Below are 5,753 nucleotides of genomic sequence, written 5' to 3' on the forward strand. Positions count from 1 at the left end.
CAGAAAGATAAATCTTAAACCCCAAACAATTCACAAAAGTTCTCATTGCTCGTGTTGTGGCAATAAATTCATACATTTGTTCCAATTCTTCAGCGCCATGAGGACTATTATTACCAACTATAAATCAAAGGGGAAAATGTGCCAGGAGAAGAGGAAAATAATTAAAATTATTGTGTGCAAAACATAGATTTTATTAACAAAAATTTCAGGTCATCTCATTAAAGATTTTGATTGCTCAAACCATCACAAACGGTCACGATCATCCATCAAAGAACGCACAAGAGTCAAAATTAAGAAATATGATTTAGATTTTAGACTTGTATTAACCTTTGAAACCCCTGTATCATCAGGAAGCACTCACTTGGAAGTTATTAATAGAGCAGAAAATGTGAGTAGTTTTTACATGATTAGGAAGTAGTTGGCAATATGCCACAAAAAACTCCAAATGCAGAAGCCCCTCAAACGCATCAATAAGCTGCTCATCATAAGTAGTCCTGAAAGCAAGGATTGTAGATCTGATTCATCTGAACGTCGCCAAAACAACAACTAGAAGCATCATAAATTTCGCCATGATATAGAAGGCTTTTTGATGAAAAATTTAACCTGAAGAAAGTATTGGTTTGATATGGGTGAGTCAATCGGATCAAAGGGGAGATATCTCGGCAACCGCTTGGGATATGTCGCCCCTGTAGATCGAATAAGAGCCTTTCCCCTCTTTTTATTAAAAAAAAAAAAAAAAACACCAACAACGTCGGACACGAAATATGATTAGAACCAGCTGGCAAAATGAAAAACCTCTCCAATATAGAGGAAAAAATAAAAATTAAATAAATATTCCTTTAACAATACCAAAGATGGGTAGATTTGCGTTCTAGATGAAGGATAAGCCATCTCCAGAGTGCTGATATGAAGAACACATCGTCTTTGCTGAGGCTAGGGTTTAGGGAAGTAAGGAAAAAAAATGGAGGGGAGAGGAAACATCGAGGACGAAAGAAATAGTATGGAGAGAGGCCAGGCCCGCAAGTTCATTTTTAGGGTTATGCGGTTTAGACAGACATGCAATGGAATGGGAAGTTTTGGGCATAGAAAGGAGGTCGACTCTTCTCAAGCCTTCGAAACAACGAACCGAAGAAGGGCATGGAGATTTTTCGGAGGATACAGGAGAGATTTGGGTTCTCTGTGAGAGGTTTCTGTATTTTAGTGCTGAGGGTTATTCTTCTGCAGATTCAAGGAGATATATATGACATTTGGGATGAGGGAGAAGGACAACACGTGGAAGAGGCTGAGAGATAGATAGATATGGTAATACATCAATGGAGTGGAATCAGCAAAGAAATGTACAGAATTTACAAATAAATCCAAAAATAATAATTGCCTTTTTCTCTGACGTTTACAAATATCTCTGACGTTTGAGAAAGACAGAGGGGATAAGAGGACACGTATAAGATAGAAGTGGACAGCTGTAAGCTTTAAACAGAGAGAATTTGACGGGATGTTGAACGGAGATGGAAATATCGGGAGGGTGGCTAGGTAAGGTCATTAAAATTAAAAACCTTATAAATAGAAATTTTTAAGGTGCTCAAGGGTAATTAGAATTTGTTGAAGGGTACAACCGGAAAGAAGTACAAAAAAAGAGGCTGGGGGAGTAAGGGACGACAACACGTGGCGGGGGAACAGTAAAAAATCCTTCCGGCTTATTACAGTAGATATATAAATATATATACACTAATAAGAAACCACGTGCGATGCACGGAGGCTAAGAACAAAGTAAAACAAGATTTTAAATACAATGACAAAGTGAACAACATGTGAAACGTTTTTCTCATTTCTCATTAGCAACAAAACTCACTGTCAGGGGACTGAATTCATAAAATGATGTAGGTGGATCAAAAGAAGCTGTCAAAAATAAAAAAACATGTTATTGGAGGAAAAACTTTTCAAATAATTTCTTTAAGGGAAAACTCCAACCCTCCCTGTTTGTATTGCAGGAAAAACTTTACAGATAGAAAACATTTCTCGAAGTTTTTTTTTCTCCTTTTCCTAATTTAGAAGAAATGATGTGGATATTGATGATTTGGCGGATACCATCATAAATTGTAGGTCTCTCCAATTTAAAGTGATGGGTTGGCTATGCTCTTGGGAGTAGCGAACATGATATCTGAAATTCTTAAACAAAAGTCGTCACAGTTTCTCCAAGCAGGCGGATAAATATCACAATTGTAAACTGTAAAAATAGCACATGACCACCAAAGAATGATCAACAAAAGGAAGATCGCAAATGAACAAACTTAATAATAAACTCTAAAAATATCACATCACCACCAAAGAATGATCAACAAAAGGAGATTGCAAATGAAAAACCTTAATAATAAACTCTAAAAATATAACACCACCACCAAAGAATGATCAACAAAAGGAAGAAAAACAAAGCTTGCGGTCCTTGGCGTCTCGCTTTCAAGATTGATGAGATCAGGGATGGTGGCAACTATTCAACCTGTACTCAAGCATACTCTTAGATCGGGTAATGATATCACGGATGTGTTAGCCAAGGAAGGGGTGGACCGTAAATCTTTGCTACTCTCCACTAATATTGTGTTGTAAATATTTTTGGTCTTTTGGGTTTTTTTGTGGCCCTCTTATGGGTGGGGCCTTTTCGCATTGTCATTGTTGACTTTGGGGATGTCTCATCCCTTTGCACTCTCTCTGATATAATGCATTTTTCGTTACCTTCTCAATAAAAAGGAAAACAAATCGTGTGACGCCTGAAAAGGCACACAATGTAACACACTCTAGATTAGGCAGGTAGAGATATTTATATAACACATTCTCGATCAAAGATTATAAAGTAGCTTCCAATTTAAACATGCAGCAGAGACACAACATCATGCTTTCAAAGAGTACTTTGTTGCTGCCAAAGCCTAGAAGCGCACAAAAGAAGATAATCTAAGCCAGTTCCAAGGCGGACAACATCAAAGGCCTTATGAAAAAACAACAGTTATGAGTGGAATTCATAAAAGATGTAGAAAGATGATATTCAGAGAACATGTGGATAAGAGAATCTATATGATGAAGGGTCGTATAAACATAAAAAGGTATTACGATAGAAGTACCACTGGTGTTAATTAAAACAATTAAGGAAATATAACATGCACTCATTGAAAAGATTTAAAAACAGAACAATTTCTTTGTGGGAAAACTTTAATCACCATAATTGAAGGTGTCTCCAATTTCAACTGGAAGCATATTGGCTTAAGCTATTTCCTTTCATGTATGATTAAATAATGAGAAATTGGAAATTTTTGAAAAAGTTTTACCCTTTCCAAACTGTTACAACAATCCAAACAGAGACAACAAAGTAAAGTAGGCTTTGCAGTATATTAGTAGACTCCAACTGCACATGTTGCAGAAAGAAAGCATGACAGAAAAAATCCCAAAACCTCAAAAAAAAAAAAACATGAAGAACGGGAGAAAATGCCAAAAAAAGCTCCAAACACCCATTAACAAATAATTATGCAATATTCGAAATCAATGTAACAATTTCTTGTTCAAGCATTGCGTCAAACACCCATCATACATCAAATAAAAGAAGATACACAGTACCTTTGCAGCCATAGATACACAATAGCTGGGTGTCCCAAGTACTGAAAAGGGGCTCATTTATCATTTCCCAAATAAAATCATCCATTAACCATAAAATAAAAAAAGGAATTTTCAAGAAAACATGCTTATGAAACGAACAGGGCTTTAATTTCAAATCAAATAATCAGTTTTGATGTTTTGAAGTATCATTCAAAAAAAAAAAAGGTTTGAAGTCACTGTCAGTTCTCAATATGCAAACCACAATAGTTGACTCCAGAATCCACAAAAAAAAAAATTTAACTTGAAATTGAGGAATGCATGGAATTAATAAATCAAGCGTCATACTTATTAGCATGTCTCAATGTGAAGCACATACTAAGGGCATACTTTTTTGCTAAAAAATGAGAACTGTATTTCATAAGATGATTCTAACCATGTGAAATATGAGTTTTATTTTTTCTTCCCTTTGTTGCTGCAATGCAAGCACATCCTTTTAAGTTCCTTCTCCTTCTCTGATGTTATTTCCTCTGAGTGATCAAAACAAAAACAAATATTTCTTCATCATCATAAATAACTATGACTTAAGTATAACAATTGCGAAGCCATGGTATAACTGTATATAGTGACAATTAGAATTCGACGGAATATACCATGGAAAAAACAGAGAATCAGGATCTGTTTAAGCAAAAGTAGCTGGAGACAGTGGCAATTTTGTAACCTACAAAGCACATTACAGAAAACGAGAAAGAAAAACTTATTAGAACATTACACCTAAAATAAAGGATCAACTAAATTGCATTAGTAATTGATTTATGAATTCTTATAACCCGCAAATTGTATTACATAAAATGAAAAAGGGAAAACTCTAATGGATTGATGATTCATGCACTAAAACTCTCATCCGACAGACAATGTCGACCATTTAATCAGAGAAGAAAACATGCATGATTCGGTGGGAAAGGAAAGTAGGCCACTACCACCTACAGAAAAAAAAATCATAATAATAAAAAACTCAAACCACTTCACTTGTAGAAAATTCTAAAGCACTCCAAAGCCCTCAAAAACCCAATTTTTTAATGGGGGTCTCAGGGGAAAAAAATTCCAGACATTGTAGAGAAGACAAAACCAATAAGAAATAAAGGGTACCTGGGATGTTGGGTGCTTTTTCTGCAACCTTTTTCCAAGCAATGATGGTGGCGACTGTATTTGAAGGCAATGATGGTGGCGGCTGTATTTGAATAGCAGGAGCCTTTGCATATGGTCCTCATAGCTCGAATACACAAAAGTGAAAAAAAAACACAATGATCAGAAACCCATGAAGGAAGGAAACCCAACAAACAAAATTCACAGATTGCTAGAGAGAGAGAGGAGGCCGTGCATTGATTTGCAGAGGATTTGGCGAGATTTGAAAAAAATTGAAAAAGTTCCCTTTTATAAAAATCGTGGAGGAAAACATGGAGGATTTGCAAAAAATCTAGAAGAAACGAATTGGAAGTAAATGCCTAAAAATCTGGAAGAAACTAATTGGAGGTCAGCCGATTTGTGGAACTGGAAAGAGAAGAGGGAGATTCAAAGCTTGCAATCGGATTAGGGTTACTGAAATCAGAAAACCCAAGGGAAGGGAAGGGACAGTAGCATGATGGTTAGGTTCTAGGGTATGGTGAAGGTGAGGGAGGTGATGGTGGAGGGACTGTGAGGAGATGAAATAAGAGGGGAAATGCGGGCGGTACAGAGAGGGAGAGAGAATGCTGAATGCGGCGACATTTTCTCTTGTATCCTAATCTCAAATCAAATCACGAGAGATTTCGGGAGTTTTTTTACGTGGTACGAAGGGAGGGGAGATTTTCTCTCGTGCGTATCGTGAGAATACGGAGGGAGAGAGAGAGAGATTCTATCTTAGATTTTGTGAAAATCTCAAAAGAGTATATCGCAATAAGAGGGAGTTTTAGGTTTTTTTCGGAATTTTTTTAATAACAAAATTGACGTGAGGAGGAAGGTGAGGCCGACACGTAAAACGCCCCTTCCTCTTTAATATATATATATATATATATATATATATATATATATATATATATATATATATATATATACTAGTAAAAAAACCCGTCCGATGCACGGGCCGACAAAGAATTGTACGGCCCACATCATAGGTTGATCCAAACTGTCCATGTGAT

The 5,753-nt window shown here is 36.2% G+C and overlaps 1 long non-coding RNA gene across 2 annotated transcripts; it reads right to left on the reverse strand.

The window, feature by feature from the left end:
* Positions 1-203: 203 nt before the first annotated feature.
* Positions 204-5,460, reverse strand: LOC143855663 (uncharacterized). 2 transcript variants are annotated; one of them, XR_013238029.1, is made up of 6 exons: positions 4,726-5,460; positions 4,230-4,297; positions 4,013-4,106; positions 850-2,762; positions 604-714; positions 204-494 (listed from the first exon to the last, which is right to left on the reverse strand). It is a non-coding gene; the product is annotated as an uncharacterized LOC143855663 (long non-coding RNA). The 2 variants fall into 2 exon arrangements; XR_013238028.1 differs by having other exon boundaries at positions 204-714.
* Positions 5,461-5,753: the final 293 nt, after the last annotated feature.

The sequence above is a fragment of the Tasmannia lanceolata genome, unplaced genomic scaffold, assembly GCF_043159265.1.
Source record: "Tasmannia lanceolata isolate RefF3 unplaced genomic scaffold, GAP_Taslan_0.1 ptg000023l, whole genome shotgun sequence".
In the NCBI taxonomy this organism is placed as follows: domain Eukaryota; kingdom Viridiplantae; phylum Streptophyta; class Magnoliopsida; order Canellales; family Winteraceae; genus Tasmannia; species Tasmannia lanceolata.